General features: G+C 41.1%; 1 pseudogene; it reads left to right on the top strand.

Annotated features, from left to right (window-relative positions):
- LOC102499075 (39S ribosomal protein L42, mitochondrial-like) overlaps positions 1-11,779 on the top strand; it is a 13,791-nt pseudogene extending 2,012 nt beyond the window's left edge.
- Positions 11,780-13,728: the final 1,949 nt, after the last annotated feature.

Here is a 13,728-nt window from a genome sequence, read left to right on the forward strand (position 1 = left end):
GGATTGTGGCGTGGCCATTTCCCCTGGGGGGCGATTTCTCACTTTCTGTCTCTCTGTCTCTCTCTGTCTGGCGAGCGCACGTGCCCTATAACAAAAACCTCAAAAAAAAAAATTGAAATCATATGGAATATCTTCTCCAACCACAGTGGAATCAAACTAGAAATAAGTAACAAAATGACAATAGGAAAATATCCAAACACTTTGAAACAAAACAACACATTTCAAATAACCCATAGTCAAAGAAGAAATCTCAAAGGAAATACAAACCTTCAGCTGAGTGAAAACGAAAACACATGTCAAAATGTGTGGAATACAGGTAAAGCTCCATTGAGAAGGAAACTTATATAACTAAATGCAAACATTAGAAAAAGGTAAAAAATCTCAGATCAATAATCTAAGCTCCAGGAACCAGCAGTTAGCGTAATGGCTATGTCGCTGGACTCCCATGTAGTCGACCGCGGTTCGTGTCCCGGACCCGGTGGCTTAAAACTCACGCCGGGCGCGTGTGCGTGCGTGCCCAAGATCCCAAGAGGAGAATGGAGGAGAAGGGATTGCGGCGTGACCATCCCCCCTGGGGGGTGATTTCTCGCTTTCTGTCTCTATGTCTCTGTCTGTCTGGCAAGCGCACACGCCCTATAGCGAAAACCTCTCCAAAAAAAAAATAATAATAATAATCTAAGCTCCCATCTCAAGAATCTAAAAAATAGGAGCATAAGATTAATGTAAAGCAAGCAGAAAGTAGGATATAATAAAGATAAAAGTAGAAGTCAGTAAAATTGAAAACAGAATAGTGATAGAGAAAATTTATGAAACAAAAAGCTGCTTCTTTGAAAGCATCAATAAAATTGAGGGACCAGCAGTTAGCGTAATGGCTATGTCGCTGGACTCCCACGTAGTCGACCACGGTTCGAGACCAGATCTGGTGGCTTGTAACGTACACCGGGCATGTGTGTGCGTGCGTGCCCAAGATCCTGAGAGGAGAATGGAGGAGAAGGGATTGCGGCATGACCATCCCCCCTGGGGGGTGATTTCTCACTTTCTGTCTCCCTGTCTCTCTGTCTGGTGAGCACACATGCCCTATAGCGAAAACCTCTCCAAAAAAAAGAAAAAATAAATAAACAAATAAAATTGAAATAAAACTGATCAACTTCTAGCAAGATGTACTAAGAAAAAACCTGGAAGACCTAAATGACTAATATCTCAAAAATATTAGAGGATGTCACTACAGCCCCTACAGACATCAGAGGTATAATAAGGAAACAGTATGTCATAAACAGGACAACTTAGATGAGATGAACCAATTCCTTGAAAAATATGGGACCAGTAGTTGGCATACTAACTATGTCACCGGACTCCCATGTAGTTGACTGCGGTTTGGGTCCCAGACCCAGTGGCTTAAACTCATGTCGGGTGCGTGTGCGTGTGTGCCCAAGACCCCAAGAGGAGAATGGAGGAGAAGGGATTGCAGTGTGGCCATCCCCCTGGGGGATGATTTCTCGCTTTGTGTCTCTCTGTCTCTGTCTTTCTGGCATGCGCACATGCTCTATAACAAAAACGTCTCCAAAAAAAAAAGAAAAGTACAAACTGCCACAACATACCCAGTGTGAAATAGATAATATAACAGCCCTATTATCTTAAAGGAGATTTAATTAAAAGTTTTAGAATTTCTAAAAAAGTAATCTGTGGTGTAGATAATTTCCTTGGAGAATTCTATCACTCATTTAAAGAAGAATGAACAAACCTATACAATCTCTTCTAGAAGAGGAATGGGCTTGTCTCAATGCATTTTTTAAAAAGAATTATTTTATTTAACCTTATTTATTTATTTTTAATTTGACCAGAAAGAGATAGAGAAAGAGGGAAAGTCAGAAAGCAGGCCACCAGGTCCAGGACTTGACCTGCAGTCGGCCTTGTGGAAGTCCAGTGCCCTTAACCACCATGCCACCTGCCAGCTCTCAGTTCATTTTACAAAGCTTTTATTATTGTGATCCCAAACCAAGAAAAAAGGTATATATTTATATTCCTTTATACACACACACACACACACACATGCAAACATACAGTAGAGACCAAGATCCCTCATTAATATAGGTGTAAAACTCAACAAAATATTAGTAAATAGAATTCGGAAATATATAAAAAGAAACATACAATACACTGTGACTAAGTGGGGTTTCTTAAAGGAATAAAAGGCCAGTGTACTATTCAAATCAATCAGGATCTACATTGTAACAGACTAAAGGAAGAAAATCATAAGTTTTTTTATCAATTAATGCAGGAAAACCTTTTGAGAAAATTCAATGCTCATTCATAAACAACTGAAGCCTCATCAGATAAATGGGAACAAAGAAGTTTCTCAATTTGATAAAGAGTATCTATTTTTTAAAAAAACTGATAAACATTATGTTTCATGATGAAAGAATAAATGGTCTCTCCTATGGTTGAAATAAAAGCAAAGCTATTTATTCTCACCATTCTCGTTCAACACAGTGTTGGAAGTTCTACCCGGCACAGTAAAACAAGAAAATAAAAGAAATATAGATCGGGATAGTAGAAATAAAACTGCCCCTGTTTGCGGATGACATATTGGCCTTTACAAAATTCCATGGAATCTATAAAACGACAGCAACAAACTGGAACAGTGAAGCGAGTTCAGCAAAGTCACAAGAAACGAAAGAAACACCCAGCAGTCTAATTAGGTACAGTAATGAGCATGGAAAGACCAAAATTAAAAATACAGCACAGCTTATCATCTGCAGTCACCAACAAAAGTGAACACCTAAGTGTAAACCTAACCACAGCTGTGCAGAACTTGTGTGCTAAAAACCACAAAATGCTGATGGAAGAAAAGTCTAAGTAAATTGGGACACACACTGTGTTCATAGATTGCGAGACTCGGTTAGTAAGGAGGTGCTGTTTTATAATTCATGTGGAGAAGGACAATCCAGCTAAGACAATCTTGACCAAGAAGAATACAGTGGGAGGAATCGCTTTACCATATCTCAGTACTTAAAATACAGCTGTGGTAATCAAGACTGGGGTATTGAGGAGGGATAGACACATACCCCAACAGAAAAAAATACAGCACCCAGAAAGACTCCCATAAATACGCCAAACTAAGCCATTCTATAATGGGAAGATAGACTTTTCAACAAATAATGCTGGAGCCATGTCCAATTGCTATAGCCAAAAAGAGTGAACCTCATCCTACATTTCATACCTTATACAAAACTTAATTCAATATGAGCCACGGATTTAAACATAAAATGCAAAACTTGGAACCAGCAGATGGTTAGATCACTGGACTCCCACATAGTTGACCGTGGTTCGAGTCCTGGACCCAGCAGCTTAAAACACACCTGGCAAGTGTGCATGTGGGCCCGAAATCCCAAAAGGAGAATGGAGGAGAAGGGATATTGTGGCATGGCCATCCCCTTGGGGAATGATTTCTCTTTTTCTGCCTCTCTGTGTCTCTCTGGCTCTCCAGAGAGCACACGCGCCCTATAGCAAAAATCTCTCTAAAAAAGAAAAATAGAAAACCTAAACTTTTAGGAAAAAATAGGAGAAAGCCTTCAGAGAGCTAAACAAATTGTTCTTAGATATACATGAAAAGCATGATTCATAAAAGGAAAATTTGATTATTTGGACTTCAACAAAATTAAAAAAATATTTGCTTTACTAAAGACCTTGTTAATAAAAAGAAGAGACAAGGAAGACTGTGACAAAATATTTGCGGATAATATATCTAACAGAAAACTAGTATCTACAACATATAATACATGTCAGGACTAGCAGTTGGCCTAATGGCTATGTCGCTGGACTCCCACGTAGTCAACCGCGGTTCGAGTCCCAGACCTGGTGGCTTAAACTCATGCTGGGTGCGTATGTGTGCGTGCCCCCGAGAGGAGAATGGAGGAGAAGGGATTGTGGCGTGGCCATCCCCCCGGGGGGTGATTTCTCACTTTCTGCCTCTTTCTGTCTCTCTGGAGAGTGCAAGTACCCTAAAGCAAAAATCTCTCTTAAAAAAAAAAAAGAGAGAGAGAGAGAGAAAGAAAGAGAGAGAGAATGTAAAAGTTGTATAGTCATTCAGAAAAAAAAATCTGGAAAAGTAATCTGCAAAAATTTAAACATGTGGCCGTATATATGATCCGGCAACCATCCTACTGAGTATTTTCCCCAAAGAAATGAAAGCTAGCATTTACCTAACCACCTGTACACAAATGATTAAAACATCTTTATTCATAACAATCCCAAACTGAAAACAAACAGATGTCCTTCAATGGGTGAGCGGTTAAGCTGTGATGTATCCACGCCATGGAACCCCACTCAGCAATAACAAGAAATATACTATTTATACACGCACTAGTTTTGGTGAATTGCCAGTGAATTATGCCAAGAGAAAAAAGCCGATCTCGAAAGGCTAAAAAGGTGTACAATTGCATTTATAGAACATTCTTGAAGTGACAAAATGATAGAAATGGAGAACAAATTAGGGGTGACCAGGGTTAAGGAGGGAGTAACGGAGGGGAGGAAGTGGGCGGGGCTCTGACAGGGCCCACTAGGTCCCTGTGATGATGCAGATGTTCTCGGTGGGCGTTGGTATCCTGGCTGTGACAGTACACTGTAGTTTTGATATCGTACCACATACGGTCTCATACAGCACTGAGTATAAGTTACCCCTGGAGAGAACTGGGTAAGGGGGACAGTGAGCTGTTTGTATTATTGCCTGTACCTGCGTGGGAATGTACCATCATCTCAAATAAAAAGTTAAGAAACTAGAAAGAGGGGACAGATGGTGGTGCAGCAGTAAAGTGCAATATTCTGCAAGGCAATCCCACATGGGAAGGTTCGCAGTTCAAGTCCAGGGGTTTTGTAGAGTATACGGGGCACAGGCTTGCCCATGACCCCAGACTGACTGCAGGCTTGCAGGCTGGGAGTGGATGGCAGCATGGAGACCCTACTGTGTGTACTGTTCCCCACTTCTAGCTCTCTCTCACTCATAAAATAAAAAAAGTTACCAAAAAAAAGCCAAAAAATGAAAGGGGACAAATACATAAGAATATCATATCTATATCTATCTATCTATCTATCTATCTATCTATCTATCTATCTATAGATAGATAGATAGATATATCTGTATTCAAGGAGCGAAAAATACGATGTAGTTCCTTTTAGAGAAGAAAGTTGGCTGGGGAGCAGGGGTGGGAGGTGAACTTTTATCTCTATATCTTTAACATGTTTGAATTTGATTATGTAAAATGAATATCCATTTGAAAAGCAATGTTTTTAATGTCAGTTAAAAATTAAGCAATCAAGGGCTAGCTGGTGGCATGGTGGTTAAGGCATTGAGCTCCTACATGGCTAACCCTGGTTGGAGTCCTGGACCTGGCGGCTTGCTTTTTTCACTTTCTCTCTCTCTCTCTGGTGAATTAAAATAATAATTATAATAAAACTAAATAATTATTTTTTAAAAAATTCACCAGTTGGGACCAGCAGTTGGTGTAATGGCTATGTGGCTGGGCTCCCATGTAGTCGAGCGTGGTTCAAGTCCCAGACCTGATGGCTTAAGCTCACTCCGGGCACATGTGCATGTGTGCCCAAGATCCCAAGAGGAGAATGGAAGAGAAGGGACTGAGGCATGGACATCCCCTGTGGGGGGTGATTTCTCACTTTTTGTCTCTCTGTTGCTCTCTTTCTGGCGAGCGCACAAAATTCACCAGTCAAAACTTAGGAATTTCTGATTGTTAATAGCCTTGATTAATTTGTTACCTCTCTAGTCAGAAATTGTAAGTAGCTTTTTTACCTTTCTAATCCTTATCCTTCTGCAATATTGCAACTTCTTGTTCTTCTCAAGCATTTAAGCCGAAGTCCTTATCTTTTTTAATTATGAGGATTTGCCTCTATATACTTATTCTTTATCAGGCCGGGGGGAGGGGGGGAGTAGTTAATGGAAAAAAAAATAACCCACTTTGTTGCAGTTGCTGCGAAGCATGTGCAGCTCAGGGGTCAGTTGGAACAGCAAGACATCAAGACACAACGTGATAAAATCTCTAGAAACATGGACTTTGAAATCTTACAGTCCGGGATTTCTAGCCATGTGACTGTGTTCAAATTACTGCACCTACCTAACTCGGTTTCCCCTCCTACAAAACAAACACAACAACATCCATTTTTCTAGATTGCCTTCAGTACTAATAGACCCGGTATATAGCACCTGGAATGTGGTAGGGACTCAGAAGAGCTAAAATTATTGAAAGCAAGCACTACAGTTGAAAGAAAAAAGAAAAGAAAAGAAAAGAGGTCCACCAAAGCAAAAAAAAAAAAAAAAAGAAAAGAAAAGAGGTCCACCAAAGTAACTAAAGGGAGGGATGTTCGACATGATGAAAAGGCACAGCTTTACCCAAATCTCGGCCGCTCCCTGCTGAGCGTGCCAAAGCCCACCCTGCACTGTCATCTGAAGTTCCCTTGATGTTGCTCCAGACTGAGTGTCTCAGAGACTGAAAACCAGTGGCAGGAGAGATTTCGTGGTATAGACTGCTCTGTGGAGGAGGGACTCCTCCCCAGTTCCACAGGCCCAGACTGTAGAGTTTTGCTAAACAGGAGAGAGGAGAATATCAGAAGCAATGCAAAACTTAGAAATGGTGTGTGCCCGTAAGTGCCCCTCTCAGAATGACCTAACTTGTCTTTTTTTTTTTTTTAATTCTCTTAGACCAAGAAAACAGCTATATTTGAAGTATGATTTTAAAGTTTATTCTTTTGCTATAATTAACTTTCATTAATTACTCCCAACTCTTGAGGGAAAATGGTTTCACCCACACAGCAGCCTTGCAGTTTGAGCTCTGAGGGAATGAAGTCACGTGGTAATGCAGGGTATATGGGGTTTTCCACATTCAGCAACATGGAGCCCAACTCATCCAGCTCGTTCAGAGAGCAGATGGACGTCCCAGAGGGGGAAGCCTCTGGTAAACTGCTAGGCAGTGGAGGGAGGAGTGGAGCCCAGCGATTGCCACTCCGAGGCCTCAGGAAACAGTGTGGGCAGGACTGTGAAATGGGAGGAGGCTCCCGTGAACACAAAGCATCCCTCCTCATGGCACAAAAGCCACCCACAATAAAGCAATTATGGTCTCCACCTTTAGTAAAGCAACTATATTCCCCCACCCTTTATATGTCTATATATCCCCACCCTGTATATATATATATATATATACACACACACACACACATATACATGTGTATACATATACACATATAGAGAGAGAAAGAGAGAGAGAGATTTTACACTATTTTTCATTTTTAAAATTTATTGTTATTTTTTTAAATTTTGCTATAGGGCAGATGCACGCACCAGAGATAAATGGAGAGAGAAAGAGAGAGAGAAAGTGAGAAAGCAAGTCACCAGGACCAGGACTCGAACCGAGGCCAGCCACGTGAGAGTCCAGCACTCAACCATCATGCCTCCTACCTATTGCCTCCTGCCTTTAATAAAGCAACTACAGCTCCCACATTTGCCTCTTCTGTTCTTTCCTTGAATGCTGCCTTTCACCACAAGCAAACTTCTAAAGTGGGAGAAGCGTGAGCTGTGCGGTCACCTAACCAGGGAAGGCGACAGTGGAGAACTTGTCGACAGGTCAGCAGGTTGGAGCAGCAGACGACTCTGGTAAGACCTGCACCTTCCTGTAAAGCCACCAAGTTGAAGATGCCGTCCAAAGACCCTAGTTCCTTAAGACATCTAGCTGAAGTACATAAGAGCAAATTGATGGATACGTGAGTGACATTTCCTGGAGTTGCTAAATTTCCATTTTGTTTCAATGAGTGAGAGAAACAGAGGAGAGGCAAAGAGAGAGAGAGAGAGAGCACCCCAGGCAGAGTCTTGATTCACCCCCCAGCTCCAGTGACCCCAAAACCATGGGCCACGGCATGACTGATGTCCTGGGGGGTCTCTGGGCATGAATGGCAAACTTCTCACGTGAGCCTGCCTCATAATGTCAAGACTTACCTCTGCACCGTTGTCTGGACCCCATTTTCAATTGTTTGCCTGTTTTAGGTTTTTGCCATAGAGCACGTGTCTCACCAGAGAGAGAGAAAGAGAAATGGAGAGAGGGGAAGTGAGAAATCCCCCCCAGGGGGCATGGCCATACCATAACCCCATCTCCATTCTTCTCTGGAGACTTTGGGCGCATGCACACACACTTGCCTGTTGTAGTTTTTTCTTTTCTTGAGAGAGGGGAAGTGAGAGAGATTTTCGCTATAGAGCACGTGCACTTGCCAGACAGACAGAGAGAGACATAGAGACAGAAAGCGAGAAATCACCCCCCAGGGGGGATGATCACGCCACAATCCCTTCTCCTCCATTCTCCTCTCGGGATCTTGGGCACACACGCACACGCGCCCAGCGTGAGTTTTAAGCCACCGGGTCCGGGACGCGAACCGCGGTCGACTACGTTGGAGTCCAGTGACATAGCCATTACGCTAACTGCTGGTTCCCCCTGTTGTAGTTTTCAAACCACTGAGTCTGGGACTCCACTGCAGTCAACTATGTGGGAGTCGAGCTTCTTAACCACTACGCCACCTGCTGGCCCCTGGCCCCCCATTTCTAAGATAAATCTTTCACCATCAATTTCCAGAGGCCACTTTGAAGTCACCACAGTAACATATAACCTTAGCATTCACATCCCAAAGTATTCTGCCTTTGTCAATACATGATTTGCATGCACTAAATTCTTAATTCAAACTGTAATTTAGTCAAAAGGACAATCAAATCATAGGATTTTCACGTACTCATTGAAAAAACAGTACGTATATGTTAATATGCATGGCACAGTGATTATCAATTCCTAGACTTTTTAACTCTAAGAGATTTTTATATTAAAGCAATCATCCCATCATCCTACCTAAATATTCAGCTAAATTCATGAACAGGAGACTCACTGGGCCATGGTGGTATGGATCCCAGTGTTCACTGACTCAATCATGCTACATTCACTGACAACAAAGCCTAACTGTGAGATGGGGATCTCTTTCTTCTGTTGTGTGTGACAAAGGTTCCGAAATGTTCTTAAGAGGTGTGTAGTTAAGAAGGATAAACTATTGGGGCCCAGCAGGTGGTGTGGTGATTAAAGGCACTGGACTCCCACATGGCCGATGGCAGTTCAAGTCCTGGACATGGTAGCTTGCTTTCTCACTTTCCCTCTCTCTCTTTCTCTGTCTCTCTCTGATCCAACTGAAATATGATAATAACAATAAATAAAGTTAAATAAAATCATTCTTTTAAAAAAGGGATAAACTTTTTTTTTAGAAGTTTTTGCTATAGGGCATGTGTGCTCATCAGAAAGACAGAGAGAGGCAGAGAGAAATCATCCCCCGGGGGGGATGGCCATGCCGCAATCCCTTCTCCTCCATTCTCCTCTCAGGATCTAGGGCACGCACACACATGTGCCAGGCGTGAGTTTAAGCCACCGGGTCTGAGACTCGAACCACAGTCGACTACATGGGAGTCCAGTGACATAGTCATTATGCTACCTGCTGGTCCCCAAAACAGATAAACTTTTAATAGTTTTCAGAAAGTATGTCACAGTTCCTTTTCTTTCGGCTATAGCACAGTTTGTGATTATCCAACCAAAAAGATCTAACATTCCCTGCAAAAAAATTCACTCTTCAAAGTCATATAAGACAAATTCGAGTGGAAAATCCATTTAATCGCTTCTTGAGGAAAATATTTCTTTCTGGGAGAGAAAGCAATGTGATACTAGAAGCTGCTTATTTAGAACGTGGGGGCAAAGGTTCACAGCCCATGCTAGGTTGGAGCTAATTACCAAAGCACCTCCCTGGCCCATTTGGTCTCCTCTTTCTTGTGTCATGCTATAGACAAGTCCAAAGTTTTCTCAAGTTCAAGGTTTCTCTCCTAATTTTACCTTTCTGTTCCTTGAAACACCAGAAAAAGTTTCTTGTTTGACAGGGCCTCTCTGTATTAACTTCTTTTTTAACATTCGAACCTTCTAGCCTTAGGAGGTGATACCTCCACCCACCACAATTTAACACGTTTAAGCAACAAGTTACCTGGTGAGTGCCATTAGCAAACAGGAGGATGACCCTGACGTCCCTAAAAGGCAACATGATTTTGCACGATCACATCATTGAGTATTTGGAAACTCAAGGCCCTCCTTAATCAGCCAGGAGTCATAAACGGGCTCTTTGGCTCTGTGTTCTTCAGTTAGAGCCGCCGCAGAGACACACTACACTTTTCAACCCTGTCACAGTCACCAGGCAAAAGAAACCCTCTGTTCTCAGTGCTAACTCATCAGAACCTGGAAGAAAGAGTGCGTCTTGGGGTCATCTTGTATGTGATAAACTTGATCTTTAGCTCAAACCTGCTGGGTGTGTGAGAGAGAGACACAGAGAGAGAGACAGAGACAGACAAACTAATATACAGAAAGAGGCAGGGAGGCAGGGAGAGCAGATACCCCTACATTCCTGGAATGATTGCTGAGTCTCCTTCCTTTAAACCACATCATCTTGCTCTAATCACTTCTGTCTGTCTTTCTTTTTCTTTTCTTTTTTTTTCTTTTTTTGCCTCAGGGCATGTGCACTCACCAGAGAGAGGGAAAGTGAGGAATCACTCCCCAAGGAGAATGGACACGCCACAATCTTCCCTCCTTCATTCTCTCCCTCATATTCCAAGCATGCATGCACATGGGCCCAGTGATTTTCAAGCCACCGGTTCCAGCCTTGAAATGCATTCGGACATGTGAGAGTCCAGCACCTTAACCACCATGCCACCTGCAGGCCCCTAGAATCACATTTTTCATTCTTGCTTTTCTATTTCTATAAAACCTGAGATACAGAGAGACAGAAAGTGAGAAATCACCCCCCAGGAGACAAGGCTATGCCCAATCCATTCTCCTCTGTCCTCTTGGGATTCCTGGCACGCGGGTACACACGCCTGACATGAGTCCAAAGCCGCAGATCTGGGACTCTAACCATGGTCAGCCATGTGGGAGTTCAGTGACATAAACATTATGCCTTCTGCTGGCCCCAGTATACTCTCTTTCTTGAAGATTTAAGGGTCATTTATTACGGAGTCTCGCAGTTCATTAGATATACAAGCCTGATCATTCAAACAATTAAGTATAAGCTCATGGCTAAACAGTGATTTTAGAAATTGCATATTTACGATGTTTAGCAGTCATCTTTCACACCAAAATAGTTGAACTAGTCTCTTTCTCATACTTCTTACCTTTCTGCCACTTTTTTTTTTACTTTGACATCTTAACTTTCATATAAAGTATAAGTCCCAACTCTACAGGGAGCTCTGCCCTTCGATCAACCAGTTCATAGTAATGACTGCGTAAGACCATCCAAGTTAGGAAGAAGTGGACGAGAGCATCAGAGGGTTAGTTTTTATTTCTTAATATTAAGTTACTGAATGACTAACTTCATTTTTAGTTGTCTCTAATTAGTTGTCTCTAAATAATGCTAACTTCAATGCCAAAATAATTTGGAAACAGAATTTATTCTATTTAGTATCTTCAATTCAAAACTATTTATACCCAGAATGGTGCTTTTCATAAGTAGCAGCAACTTTTTGGGGCTACAGGACCAAAAACATTTAAAAAAATTGGAAATGACTTTCCTTGAAAGGTTTTTGCATGAATCTGTAATTAATTTTGAGAAACAAGATGATTTAATAATTAATTTCTAAAAATATTTATTGAACACCAACTGTTTCAGGCATCTCATTAATGAATTAACTTTAACATTTCTTTCTTCTAGGTGTCCATGAATAGATTCCTAAAAATTGTCCTGATACACATAAGCTGTAAATAAATTCTCTGTAATGTCCAAATGTGTATATATATATACCTATATTTGTATGTAATTATATGTATATATTTTTCCCTATACAAATGCATGGACTTGCTTTTCGTTTTTGTATTTTGACCTGGTATCCTGCAATCTTGCCAAAGTCACTTTGAACTCCGGACATTTTTTGTTGATTACTAAAATTTTCTACATAAAACATCATTTTGCGTGTGAATAAAGTTTGATTTGCCCTTTCCAATTTCAATTCTTGCCTTATTATCTCTAATATTGATGTTGAGTGGAAATGATGAGTGTGGAATATCCTTGCTTTGGTCCTTATTTTAGGAGAAAAATATTCAGTCTTTCTCCAGCTATGATATTCACTGGTGGTTTTAGTGCACTTTATCCGGTTGCAAAACTTCTTTTCTGGCTCCAATTTTTGAGCGATTTTGGCCAGAAAGAGATGTTGAATTTTGTCAAAGGTTTTCTCTACTTCTATTGAGATGATCGTATAGTTTTCTCCTTCAGTCCATGAATATGGTGGTTTTACACTAGTAGATTTTTTGTTGTTGTTACAGACCACAGATTGGTTTCTTTTTAACACCCATCATGCCATGAATTCATAGGGAATAGGTTCCAGTAGCTCAGGCTCCTTTCCATTGGTTCTCACAAAGTGTGCTTCTCTGGGTGGAGCAGGCTGGCGCTTTAGTTGAACCCAGGTCCCTTTCTCTTTGGCTTCTTTCTTTTTTTGGTCATTTTCCTTCACACGTTTCAGGAAGCTATCTCTGCTCTTAGAATGCTTAATATGCTCAATACGCACATTGATTCTCTTGGCAAGAATCTTGCCCTTAACTTGTTTGTTCACAACAATGCCGACAGTATGCTGGGTAACATTGTAGACTCTTCCTGTTTTGCCATGGTAACATTTGTGGGGCATTCCTTTTTGAACAGTACCCATTCCCTTAATGTCTACAATATCACCTTTCTTGTAGATTCGCATATATGTCGCCAAAGGAACAACTCCATGTTTTCTAAAAGGCCTAGAGAACATATATCGGGTGTTCTTTCCCTTTGTGTTCGTCATTTTGGTTAATTACTAGAAGATGGCAGTTCCGGCTAAAAGGGACACTAGTAGATTTTGAAGTGCTAAACTAACCTTACATTTTGAAAGAAACGTTATTTGTTCACAATACACTCTTAATTTGTATATGTTGTTGGGTTTGGCTTACCCAAATTTTGTATATAATTTTGTATCTTTGTTATGGAAGATGATCTGGTTGCCTTGTGCTATATCAGAGTGGTTCTCACATCGTAAGTTGAGGTAGGAAACATGCCCTTCTCTTTCTCTTTCCAGAGGGTTTGTTAGACTTATTGATAGTATTATTCCTTCTTAAATCTCTGGTAAAACTTAGCAATGGAGTCATTTGTATCTGGAGTTTATTTGTAGAAATATTTTTTACTAGAAATTCAATTTTTTTCTTTTTCCTTTCTTTTTTGTTTTTTAGATGATTTTTGCTATAGGGCACATGTGCTCGCAGGATAGACAGAGAGATAGTGAGACAGAAAGCAAGAAATCATCTCCCAAGAGGGATGGACATGCCATAATCCCTTCTCCTCCATTCTCCTCTCAAGATTTTGGGCATGCAAGCATGCCTGCTGTGAGTTTCAAGCTACTAGGTCTGAGACTCCAACTGCTGTTGGCCATGTGGGAGTCCAGTGACATAACCACTATGCCATCTGCTGGTTCCTCAATTTTTAAAAAAGGTATAATATTATTCAGGTCATCTATTTCTTCATGAGTGAGCTTTGGCAATCTTTTATTTATTTATTTTTTAAGAGGTTTTTGCTATAGGGCACGTGCACTCACCAGACAGACAGAGACAGATAGAGAGACAGAAAGCAAGAAATCACCCCCCAGGGGGGTTGGCC

Source organism: Tupaia chinensis, unplaced genomic scaffold (assembly GCF_000334495.1).
Source record: "Tupaia chinensis unplaced genomic scaffold, TupChi_1.0 Scaffold000002_1, whole genome shotgun sequence".
Classification (NCBI taxonomy): Eukaryota; Metazoa; Chordata; class Mammalia; order Scandentia; family Tupaiidae; genus Tupaia; species Tupaia belangeri.